Raw genomic sequence first — 12552 nt, 5'->3', positions numbered from 1 at the left:
GATCCAAAACAATTCTGGAACAAATGAGAAACAAAGTAATTGAGATCTATCAGTCTGGAAAAGGTTACGAAGCCATGTCTAAAGCTTTGGGACTCCAGCAAACCACAGTTAGAGCCATTATCCACAAATGGCGAAAACATGTAACAGTGGTGAACCTTCCCAGGAGTGGCCAGGCAACCAAAATTACCCGAAAAGCACAGCGACGACTCATCCAAGAGGTCACAAAAGACCCCACAACAACATCCAAAGAATTGCAGGCCTCACTTGCCTCAGTTAAGGTCAATGTTCATGACTCCACCATAAGAAAGGGACTAGGCAAAAATGGTCTGCATGGCGGAGTTCCATGACGAAAACCACTGCTGAGCAATAAGAACATAAAGGCTTGTCTCAGTTTTGCCAGAAAACATCTTGATGACCCAATAACACTTTTGGGAAAATACTAAGTGAATGGGCGAGACTTCAACTTTTTTTTTCAAGGTGTATGTCCCATTACATATGGCGCAGAAGTAACACAGCATTTCAATAAACATCATATGTAAAATATGGTGGTGGTAGCGTGATGGTCTGAGGCTGTTTTGCTGCTTCAGGATGTGGAAGACTTGCTGTGGTAAATGGAACCATGAATTCTGCTGTCTACCAAAAAAATCCTGAAGTAGAATGTCCGTCCATCTGTTCGTGAGCTCAGGCTGAAGTACAAAGGGTTATACAGCAAGACAGTTATTCACAAAACACCAGCAAGTCCAACTCAGATTGGCTTAAGAAAAACAAAATTAAGATTTGGAGTGACCTAGTCAAAGTCCTGACCTCAATCATATTCAGATGCTGTGGCATGACCTTAAAAAAGGCTGTTCATGCTTGGAAACCCTCCAATGTGGCTGAATTACAACAATTATGCAAAGATGAGTGGGCCAAAATTCCTCCAGAGCGTTGTAAAAGACTCATTGCCAGTTATCGTAAAAGCTTGATTGCAGTTGTTGCTTAAGGGTGGCCCAACCAGTTGTAAGATCTAGGGGTGCAATAACTTTTTCACACAGGACCCTGTAGGTTTGGATTTCTTTTTCCCCTAATAATAAAGACCTTCATTTAAAACTGCATTTTTGTTTACTTATGTTATCTTTGGCTAATATTTAAATTTGTTTGGTGATCTGAAACATTTAAGTGTGAGAAACATGCAAAAGAATAGGAAATCAAGAAGGGGGAAATACACTCTGCTCAAAAGAATAAAGGGAACACAAATGCCACATCCTAGATATCACTGAATGAAATATTCCAGTTACAAATCTTTATTCATCACATAGTAGAATGCGTTGAGTACAATAAAACAAAAATGATCAATGTAAATCAAAATGAATATCCCATGGAGGACTGGATTTGGCATGATACTCAAAATCAAAGTGGAAAATCAAACTACAGGCTGATCCATCTTCAGTGGAAATGCCTCAAGACAAGGAAATGACGCTCGGTAGTGTGTGTGGCCTCCATGTACCTGTATAAACTCCCTACAACGCCTGAGCATGGTCTTGAGGCTGTGGATGGTCTCCTGAAGGATCTCCTTCTATACCTGGCTTAAAGCATCAGTCAACTACTGAGTCTGTGGCGCAATGTAAATTTGGTGGATGGAACGAAACGTGATGTCCCAGATGTCCCTGATTGGATTCAGGTCTGGGGAACGGGCAGGCCAGACGATAGCATCAATGCCTTCATCTTACAGGAACTGACACACTCCAGCCACATGAGGCGTAATATTGTCATGCATCAGGAGGAACACAGGCCCCCAGTGCACCTGCATATAGTCTCACAATGGGTCTGAGGATCTCATCCCGGTACATAACGGCAGTCAGGGTACCTCTGGCTAGCATATGGAGAGCTGTGTGGCCCTCCAAATAAAATACCTCCTCACACCATTACTGACCAACTGCAAAACTGGTCATGCTGGAGGATGCTACAGGCAGCAGAACGTTTTCCACGGCGTCTCCAGGCTGTGTCACGTCTGTCACATGTACTAAGTGAGAACCCGCAATCATCTGTGAAAAGCAAAGGGTGCTAATGTTGAATCTGCCAATCTTGGTGTTCTTTGGCAAATGCCAATCTCCCTACACGGTAATGGGTAGTAAGCACAACACCCACTTGTGGACGTCGGGCACTCATACCACCCTCATGGAGTCCGTTTCTGATAGTTTGAGCAGATACATGGATATTAGTGTCCTGTTGGAGGTCATTTTGCAGGGCTCTGGCACTGCTCCTCCTTGCTCAAAGGAGAAGTTAGCGGTTCTGCTGCTGGGTTGTTGCCCTCCTACGGCCCCCTTCACGTCTCCTGGTGTCTTCTCTATGCTCTGGACACTGTGGTGACAGATACAGCTACCCTTCTTGCCACAGCTCGCATTGATGTGCCATCCTGGATGAGCTACACTACCAGAGCAACTTGTGTGGGTTGTAGACACCGACTCGTGCTACTGTACCTCTAGGGGTGAGATCATTTGCACTAATGAGCATCATTTCCTTGTCTTCGGGCATTTCCACTGAAGTTGGATCAGCCTGTAATTTGATTTTCCTCTTGGATTTTGAGTATCATTCCAAATAAAGACCTCCATGGGATATTCATTTTGGTTTACGTTGATCATTTAGATGTTTTATTGTTCTCAACGCATTTTACTATGTAATGAATAAAGATTTGCAACTGGAATATTTCATTCAGTGATATCTAAGATGTGGTACTTTAGTGTTCCCTCTTTTTTTGAGCAGTGTATAAATGCGAGACCCCTACCAATTACTCAAAAAGCTCTTGAGAAATGTGGGGGACTCTGCTCTGTGTTTGCACTCAGGCAGGTGGTGTGCACTTCTTGGATGACTTTTGAGCGATCTTAGGGGGCTCAGGACCCAGACCCCACGGATCTGCAGGCAATCAAAGGGAACATGTCAGAAGGTTTTTGCTGTTTAATGCGAGAACAACATAATACAGGGCAAGGAAGCCTGATTCCAGGGAAATCTCACTTACTGAGCTGCTTGGTGTAAGTTTCATAGAATCCTTATTTGTCTGATGTAGAAGTAGCAGAACTAAGGCTTCTTGACTGTGTATAACCCGGTCCCCACCCCTGCCTGGCAGCTTCCTGTGTATAACTCCGCCCCCACCCCTGCCTGGCAGCTTCCTGTGTATAACTCCGCCCCCACCCCTGCCTGGCAGCTTCCTGTGTATAACTCCGCCCCCACCCCTGCCTGGCAGCTTCCTGTGTATAACTCCGCCCCCACCCCTGACTGGCAGCTTCCTGTGTATAACCCAGCCCCCACCCCTGACTGGCAGCTTCCTGTGTATAACCCCACCCCCGACTGGCAGCTTCCTCTGTATAACCCCGCCCATGCCATGACTGGCAGCTTCCAGCGTATAACCCCGCCCATGCCATGACTGGCAGCTTCTTGTGTATAACCCCACCCACTCCATGACTGGCAGCTTCCTGTGTATAACCCCACCCACACCCCTGACTGGCAGCTTCCTGTGTATAACCCCGCCCCCACCCCTGACTGGCAGCTTCCAGCGTATAATGCCGCCCACGACTGGCAGCTTCATGTGTATAACCCCACCCACCCCATGACTGGCAGCTTCCTGTGTATAACCCCACCCATACCCCTGACTGGCAGCTTCCTGTGTATAACCCCGCCCACACCCCTGGTTAGCAACTTCCTGTGTACACTGTGAATTGTCAGTTAGCTACTAATCAGTGGTGGGGACGGGTAAGACTGATTAGCCTGACTGCCTGGCATGTAAGATATAGTCCTGTAGTGGTAATCTCCTGCTGACAAAACTATATTATGTCGTTTTCAGATCAACTAGCAAAAACCTGCTGACAGATTCCCTTTAAAGCACCTGGAATACATAAAAAAAAAAAAAAAAAAATGTGGAAGGTTTAGCTAAGGAGGATCATAGGGTGGCTTTAAAGAGGAAAAAATGGCTTCAAAGTCCTGTTCCACTAGCTTTCATCTAAAACACATATGGACAACAGATCTACTAATTCCTTATTATTGTGCTGTAAAAAGGAGAGATAGAGAGATAGATAATCATTGTTGGAATTTCTCCACAAAATATCTGCATAAACACTGCATACTGATTTTAAAACAAGACAATTATACAAAGATAAGTGTCACAATTTTTTTCCTGCAGAAGATGTTAGCAACAGGACATTTCTTTTCCTGTGCCAACCAGTGACATGTAGCGCCATATCTTTATTTATAAAGTAAGTTTTTGCCAGGAAAACCACTGTAAGGCTAAGTTCACACTAGGCATTTTAGCTGCGTTTTTATGCTAATTTTCAGCTGTGTTTTACAGTACCAGCAAAGCCTATGAGATTTCAGAAATCTCATATACACACAAGGTTTTTTGTTGCCATCAGTATTTTGTGCTTTGCATGGATTTTTGCACAATGGAGCATGACTCCTATTTCAGGGATTTTTTTCAGTGTTTTTCACACATTAACTTAAATGAGTAAAAAAATAATCACACCAAAAATATACATGTTTTGCTGTATTTTTTGTGCCAAAACATGATTCTATCGAATAGGACTTTTTTTTTCCCTTTTTTCCCAACACTAAACTTCATCAGCATGCACAAAAGACAAATCTAAAATGCCGAAACCGCAGAACACACACACAAGAAAAATATGCTTTTTTTTTCGGCAACTTCTTTCCTGCCAAGAGCTCAGGTTTTGCTGCAGAAAAAAACACCTAGTGTGAACTATCCCTAGGACTTGTGTACTTACTTTGTACTTTGAAATATCAGAAAGGCGGTATGATCCTGATATCAGAATGAGCATTTTAACATCAGAGAGGGAATGTTATAAAAATTATTATATAGCCGCTGCGATTTAGATTTTTTTAGTACATCGGCCTCATGGGATCTAAGATCTATTTTGTAATCTATGCAGTTTGTTTTGTAAAATATGGTGTCAGATTTCTGTTTTGGTTGTGAAAGAGTATCTGTCCTGAAATTTTGTAATACAAACTAACTTAAATTGATTTTAGACCAGGTGAGGCTGGAGTACTTACTTTGAAAATCATATTAAAATGGTATATAATATTTTAATTGGAAGCTTTCCCGTTGGATACAAAAATAAGCATTTTACGAGTTCAGCTCAAGTTGGACAAACAAAATGCTCATCCCAATTGCAGGATTAGGCTACTTTCACACTAGCGTCGTGCACTGCACGTCGCTATGCGACGTTGCGGCGCACCGACGCTAGCTGTGAAAGCGCCGCACAACAGGGGCAGCGGATGCAGTTTTCCAACACATCCGCTGCCCCATTGTGAGGTGCAGGGAGGCGGGGGCGGAGTTGCGGCCGCGCATGCGCGGTCGGAAATGCGGCAGACGACGCACCAAAAAAACGTTACAAGCAATGTTTTTTGGAGGCGACGGTCCGACGCAACAGTCGCACGACGGTTGCGACGTGTGGCAATGTGTCGCACTGCGTCGCTAATGCAAGTCTATGGAGAAAAAAACGCATCCTGCAAGCACTTTTGCAGGATGCGGTTTTTCTGCAAAACGACGCATAGCGACGTGCAGTGCACGACGCTAGTGTGAAAGAGGCCTCACACAGGCATTCTTATAGGCTTTTTTAAAGTAAGTACTTTTGCCTCATCAGGCCCCAAATCTATTTAATACTTTATACTGTTCATATCGTGAAATCTCAAGACAGATTCGTTACCTCTAAATATGGTAAATAAAAAAAAAAAATAGTTACAGGCTGAGAGCACCCAGTTTGGCCTCTATGGGACTGATATTCCTACTGGTCATCCTGCATTACATCAGCTCTTTACATAAAATGCAGAGGACAAATACTTACAAGGAACGCCGCTCCTGTGAACTGTCACCGGTGAACTTCTAGCTCAATGAAAATATCCATTAGCACTAGGAGAAAAGGAATAATGAAAATTCATAAGACATCACTACTATATAGCCAGAGTTTGCTAGCACTGCTTGCTTTCTCAGAAGAAATTTTCTCTGCTGTTTGCCACTGCTGTATTCTAGTATAGAAGCCAGATGTGCAATGTCTAAAAATGTCAACTACGTATTACTAATTATTACTGCAACAAATATCCGCACCCAAAGCACAGCGCAAGTCAGGTGAACGCAGGATAGTGCGCTCAGTACATGGACTTGGCGTGGATTCAGAATATCCTATTTACATAGGGTGGAAATTATCCACAACATGCTCCATTCCGCAGCACATTTACTCTGCATCTTGCTAGGTGAAATCCACCGTAAAAGCTGAATTTACATCCATATAGAATTACTGCACAGTTTTATAGGGTTACAAAGTACAGGGACGGGCACTTATAGTTTTAAGCTTACTAGGTCTGGTATTTTATGCTGTTTGAGCTATCAACTGCAGGAAAACTAAACATAACTCAAAACTCCCCAAACTCTGTGTCCCGCTCCTCGGACCATTGCTGGACCATTTTGCAGTGTGGTCGGGCACATTATCCTGATAACCGAGGCCCCTGCCATTAGAAAATGCCGTTCTCATAAAGTTGGTCTTGGGCTGTACAATGTTTAAGGTAAGTACTACATATCACAGTTAAGGTACCGTCACACTAAACGATATCGCTAGCGATCCGTGACGCTGCAGCGTCCTGGCTAGCGATATCGTTTAGTTTGACACGCAGCAGCGATCAGGATCCTGCTGTGATATCGCTGGTCGTTGAACAAAGTTCAGAACTTTATTTGGTCGTCAGACCGGCGTGTATCGTCGTGTTTGACACCAAAAGCAACGATACCAGCGATGTTTTACACTGGTAACCAGGGTAAACATCGGGTTACTAAGCGCAGGGCCGCGCTTAGTAACCCGATGTTTACCCTGGTTACCAGTGTAAAATGTAAAAAAAACAAACAGTACATACGCACCTGCGCATCCCCCGGCGTCCGCTTCCCACACTGACTGAGCGCCGTAAAGTGAAAGTGAAAGTACAGCACAGCGGTGACGTCACCGCTCTGCTGTTAGGGCCGGCGCTCACACAGTGCAGGAAGCGGACGCCGGGGGACGCGAATGTGAGTATGTACTGTTTGTTTTTTTTTTACATTTTACGCTGGTAACCAGGGTAAACATCGGGTTACTAAGCGCGGCCCTGCGCTTAGCAACCCGATGTTTACCCTGGTTACCCGGGGACCTCGGCATCGCTGGTCGCTGGAGAGCGGTCTGTGTGACAGCTCTCCAGCGACCAAACAGCGACGCTGCAGCGATCGGCATCGTTGTCGCTATCGCTGCAGCGTCGCAAAGTGTGACGGTACCTTTAAAGCTTATGCAGACGTTCGGATTAATCATTTTGATCAGAGCATGGTCCAAATGTCAACAGCTTTTCTTCACCTTCTTTCTGACAGTCCATGAAAATTGGACTCCCCTTTGTTGTCATCCGAGTGCAGTCGATGTTTCACAGACCCACAGACTTGCATTGCTGATCTTGATCCGACCCCAAGATCAAAAGCGGACTGTCTCTGCAATTTTCTGTGAACCGTCCGGTCTGCGAAAAATCAGACATATGATTAAAGGGTTATTCCAGCTCTGCTCACATCTACATCAAGAGGTGAACGGGGCGGGTGTCATGGCGTCTACTGGCACTTTCCGGGATGTGTGTGACAGGCAGGCATTGTGCATACTTCCAGACTGGTACTAGCAGTAATGACATTGCCTGTCCCTGCTCACCTCTCCATACGCAAATATATGCAGCCGCAGTAACCTTTCAATGGTTTTTCAGCAATTTGTTTTACAGTAGCTTTTCTGTGGGTTCAGACAAACAATTAACAGTCACAGCCATGAGCATCACTGACCCTGAGAGAGTTAGTCTTATCTATCTATATCAGACACATCCGGCACTATGACTGTTCCAGTTGACAGTCGGGCCCGCAGAACGAGACAGCCAAAGGACTGAAACAGTGGCCCATAGGCCATACCGTGCCCTCCCCCACCCGCTGTCACCACTCTCCGCATGCTCGGGATGCAAACAGCGATTAATACATTGGTGGAAGACAGGGCCGTTGACCCTTCTTCCACAGTTATTGAGCCAGACTGCAGACGCGATGACGTCATTTCATCACATGAGGTGTTCACTACGGAGAGTCAGTGCGCTGGGGAACTGAAGCGATGAGAGCATGTGCTGGCTTTTGTTTTTCATGTCTATGGGATGTTTGTATGCACATAGGAGGCCACGTGGGGCTCACACTGCCTCTACAGGAGGCCACGTGGGGCTCACACTGCCTATACAGGAGGCCACGTGGGGCTCACACTGTATATAGCAGGCTATGTGTGGGGGATCATACAGTATATACGGTGCTGTGTGTGGGATCATACGGTATACAGGGGGATGTTAGCATATTTAATTCTGCTCAATATTAAGAGATACAATTAATATTAATGTAAAATAATTATAATTATTATGTTAATATTAATATTGAGCAGAATTAATTTCAGCCTATTTGTTCGGCCCTCGACAATCACGGTATCTCATGTGGCCCCTAAGGATAATTAGTTGCCCACTGCTGATCTATATGACAGGTCATTACTTGCTCCATTTCAGAGTCCCAATCTCAAGATCTGTGGGGTTCCCAGTGGTCACACACCAAACATCTGACTCCAAAAACCCCCCTCACACAGACCAGCGTTATTCACATCGACCTTAATGAATTGGGGCCCAAGTGTTTAAAAGAAATGACTCAACCTTTCTTAAGACATCTTCCGCTAGGAACACACTCAATAAGTTGTATCTTCTCTTTTGCTTCCTCCTCTGCCCAGGAGATGTGGTATCATCAGACCATGTTCCTGTACGGTCAGACACAGTCATTACACAGTACACAGCAGGGGCACATTTCTAAGATTATCTCAGCACAGGAACATTTTATTTAAGCACATCCAATTATGGAGATTATTATTATTCCAAGATCTATTCACTTTGTTCACGGGACAATCCCTTTAATGACCGGTTAGTATGTAGGAATCCGCAGTGGTCTAGAGCTGACGCGCAGTCAGTGAGAACAGATCATTACTGTCGCCCACTTTTCCTGCTGCCGACACCTTCCAGCAGTGGCTGCGCGGACCCCCGATATATCACCCACTGCCAGGAGCCATCGTCACAAGGTAATCCATGCTGTCCCCACACCTGTCAGTGATGTATCACGGCTGACAACCGGCCACCAGTGCAGAATATGTGGCTCCTGACTCCAGTGGGATATTGTTTACACCTGACACCGCTGGGGGCTACAATGGTGGTCAGACGGGGGGGCGGGGTCACCGTGTCTTCTGGGATCGATATATACAGTAAACTTTCCGCAATCTAGCACAACCTGTCAGACTATCCCATAAGGGCGCAGAGTGGGACTACAAGTCCCATCATAACAAGCTGACCTCAAGTGAATGAGGGCAGGAGCGCCACACATGTGGCACTACAAGTCCCATAATTCCCTTCTAACCCCTCTGGGTTTTGAGTCAGACCCCACTACACGCCGCCGCCCGCAATGAGCCAGTGACATAAAGAACATGCATCCATTCACAAAACTACCTGCGTTCTCCTTCGGGAGAGTTCAGGCCCTTAGTCCCGGAGCTGTGCCGCCTCCTGTGGCCGCTCTTCCCCTGCTTTTCCTCGGTTCTCACGTTCGGTCTGTCCTCAGGCACCTGGACTTGCGGTTCATGGCAAAGACGAAGCCGAGGAAAACTTAGCCAATAGCATTCGGGAACTGCAACGCTACAACCAATCACTGCTCACATCGATCGCTAACTGACCAATGAGAATGCAGATTACATGTACCGAGCCAATGGGAGAGAGTGGAAGCGGTGAGGTAAGTCGCAGCAGTCTGGGAGCTGGGGCTTGACGTGTCTAGATGAGCATTGAGCAGTGACCCGCGGGGAGCGGGGCCCGGACCTGTCTGTGGGCGGCGGCCATGGGACTGGTGCTTACCGAAGAGGAGTAGACGTGCAGACTGGATGGTAAAGGCGCGGCAGGCTGACTACAGAGAGCAATAGCTTGCTATGTGCCCAGTGATGGCTCCACCACGTCACAGCCGCGCGACACAGACTCTATTATGATTATAACAAAGTGATGACCGGAAGTGAGGCCGCAGCGGATGGCCCCTTTAACCACTTCCTGACCAGTTCTTCCTCCCCTTCTTCCAAGGCACTGAGCGTTTTTGCCACCATCACAGTGTGAGGGGCCGTTGGTTCTTGTGGGACGGTCTGTAGTTTTGGCTGCCACCATTCATTTTACCATTAAAAAAAATCTTTGAAATGGTGAAAAAAAATCCACATTTCCATTACTGGTTCCTGGTTGTGTTTTATGTCCTTCAGTGGTCGGGAGGCTGGCGGTGACGCTGACCAGTGGTCGGGAGGCTGGCGGTGACGCTGACCAGTGGTCGGGAGGCTGGCGGTGACGCTGACCAGTGGTCGGGAGGCTGGCGGTGACCAGTGGTCGGGAGGCTGGCGGTGACGCTGACCAGTGGTCGGGAGGCTGGCGGTGACCAGTGGTCGGGAGGCTGGCGGTGACGCTGACCAGTGGTCGGGAGGCTGGCGGTGACGCTGACCAGTGGTCGGGAGGCTGGCGGTGACACTGACCAGTGGTCGGGAGGCTGGCGGTGACACTGAGTAGTGGTCGGGAGGCTGGCGGTGGCGCTGACCAGTGGTCGGGAGGCTGGCGGTGACGCTGACCAGTGGTCGGGAGGCTGGCGGTGACGCTGACCAGTGGTCGGGAGGCTGGCGGTGACGCTGACCAGTGGTCGGGAGGCTGGCGGTGACGCTGACCAGTGGTCGGGAGGCTGGCGGTGACGCTGACCAGTGGTCGGGAGGCTGGCGGTGACGCTGACCAGTGGTCGGGAGGCTGGCGGTGACGCTGACCAGTGGTCGGGAGGCTGGCGGTGACGCTGACCAGTGGTCGGGAGGCTGGCGGTGACGCTGACCAGTGGTCGGGAGGCTGGCGGTGACGCTGACCAGTGGTCGGGAGGCTGGCGGTGACGCTGACCAGTGGTCGGGAGGCTGGCGGTGACGTTGACCAGTGGTCGGGAGGCTGGCGGTGGCGCTGACCAGTGGTCGGGAGTCTGGCGGTGACCCTGACCAGTGGTCAGGAGTCTGGTGGTGACGCTGAGTAGTGGTCGGGAGGCTGGCGGTGGCGCTGACCAGTGGTCGGGAGGCTGGCGGTGGCGCTGACCAGTGGTCGGGAGGCTGGCGGTGGCGCTGATCAGTGGTCGGGAGGCTGGCGGTGACGCTGACCAGTGGTCGGGAGGCTGGCGGTGACGCTGATCAGTGGTCGGGAGGCTGGCGGTGACGCTGACCAGTGGTCGGGAGGCTGGCGGTGACGCTGACCAGTGGTCGGGAGGCTGGCGGTGACGGTGACCAGTGGTCGGAAGGCTGGCGGTGACGCTGACCAGTGGTCGGGAGGCTGGCGGTGACGCTGAGTAGTGGTCGGGAGGCTGGCGGTGACGGCAAACCGGTGGAGTTTTTATTCTTTTTTAAAAAAATTCTGAATTTTGTAAAAATAAAAAAAGTTGCAATTTTCTGAGATCCTTAAAGGGCAGATCCAAAGTAGTTTTCATCCTAAATCCCTATGTGTTGCCTTATTCTAATCTATTATCTAATATACTTGAATTAAAAGTCCCCTGTCCTTCCCTGAGTACACTATAACTGCTTTTCTATTTTTTTTCCTACTTCCTTTTTGATGACGCTTCATTTGAGAATCCCATAGCATGCTGGGATGCTCAAATGAATCCCCATCAGCGGACAGAGGTTGTGGTCAGTGCCGCAGCCTCTGCCCCATACATAGCACAAAGTGTCATCAGTGACGCCAGTTTCAGAGGCTGGGCTAGTTCCTGCACAACTTACGCTGTGTGATGTGCACAGTGACAGCACGCGCTCTCTGTTGCCGACTCTGATCAGAATTACAAGACAGCAACTGAGCAGTTTCAGAGAACCCAGTGTACAGAGACAAATGCCTCCCCTGCAAGTGATGTCACTGGTCTCTGCACTCCGGGCATCCTGACAATGCGCTCTGGTGCCGGCTGTTTATTGCTGATCTGAGCTAGTGAGAGAGTGCGCTGTCATTGTGCACATCACACAGGGAATAGCTCAGCCCCTGAAACGAGCGTCACTGATGACACTTTTTTACAAGAGGGAATAAGAGGCTGTGGACAGAGTCTGCAGCCTCTGCCCCCTGATAATGCTTGTTTTGAGTATCCCAGCATGCACTCGGATTCTCAATAGAATCGTCCTCAAAAGGCAAGTGAAAAAAAAATATATAAAAGCAGTTAGCTAGTGCAGCTAGGGAAGGATAGGGTATTTTCAATTCAAGTATATTAGTAAATAGTTTAGATTAATCATTAACCCCTTCACCACCTTGGACGTCCAAGTACGCCCTGGTTAGGAAGTGCAGGCGATTTTGCGCACACAGAGGTTGTGTGCGCACGATCGCCGCTGGGTATCAGCTGATTCTGACACCTGGCACTTTAACCCCCTAAATGCTAGCGATCATAGCATTTAGAAAGCAGAAGGAGGAAACCCCTCTGCCCTCCGGTCACTGTCCCCGCGGCGGCCTGAT

The 12552-nt window shown here is 48.1% G+C and overlaps 2 protein-coding genes across 7 annotated transcripts in view; one reads left to right on the top strand and one right to left on the bottom strand.

Moving 5' to 3' along the window:
- The window catches only part of LYSMD4 (LysM domain containing 4), a 33918-nt gene extending 23871 nt beyond the window's left edge, over positions 1 to 10047 (bottom strand). Inside the window, exons 1-5 of one of the 4 annotated variants that reach the window (XM_077263375.1) lie at positions 9931 to 10047; positions 9535 to 9647; positions 8698 to 8798; positions 7350 to 7503; positions 5829 to 5893 (exon numbers count right to left, since the gene is read on the bottom strand). The gene's annotated coding sequence lies outside the window, so the exon portion shown is untranslated. Of the gene's footprint in view, positions 1 to 5828; positions 5894 to 7349; positions 7504 to 8697; positions 8799 to 9534; positions 9834 to 9930 lie in introns of those variants that run through there. The other 3 variants (XM_077263374.1, XM_077263373.1, XM_077263376.1) reach the window with 3 other exon arrangements.
- RNF212 (ring finger protein 212) overlaps positions 9827 to 12552 on the top strand; it is a 65636-nt gene continuing 62910 nt past the window's right edge. The window contains exon 1 of one of the 3 annotated variants that reach the window (XM_077263371.1): positions 9827 to 9959. The gene's annotated coding sequence lies outside the window, so the exon portion shown is untranslated. The remainder of the gene's footprint in view (positions 9960 to 12552) is intronic. The other 2 variants (XM_077263372.1, XM_077263369.1) reach the window with 2 other exon arrangements.

Source organism: Ranitomeya variabilis, chromosome 5 (genome assembly GCF_051348905.1).
Source record: "Ranitomeya variabilis isolate aRanVar5 chromosome 5, aRanVar5.hap1, whole genome shotgun sequence".
NCBI lineage: Eukaryota > Metazoa > Chordata > Amphibia > Anura > Dendrobatidae > Ranitomeya > Ranitomeya variabilis.
The sequence above is the reverse complement of the archived record's forward strand: the minus strand, read 5'-3'. Positions and strand labels throughout refer to the sequence as shown.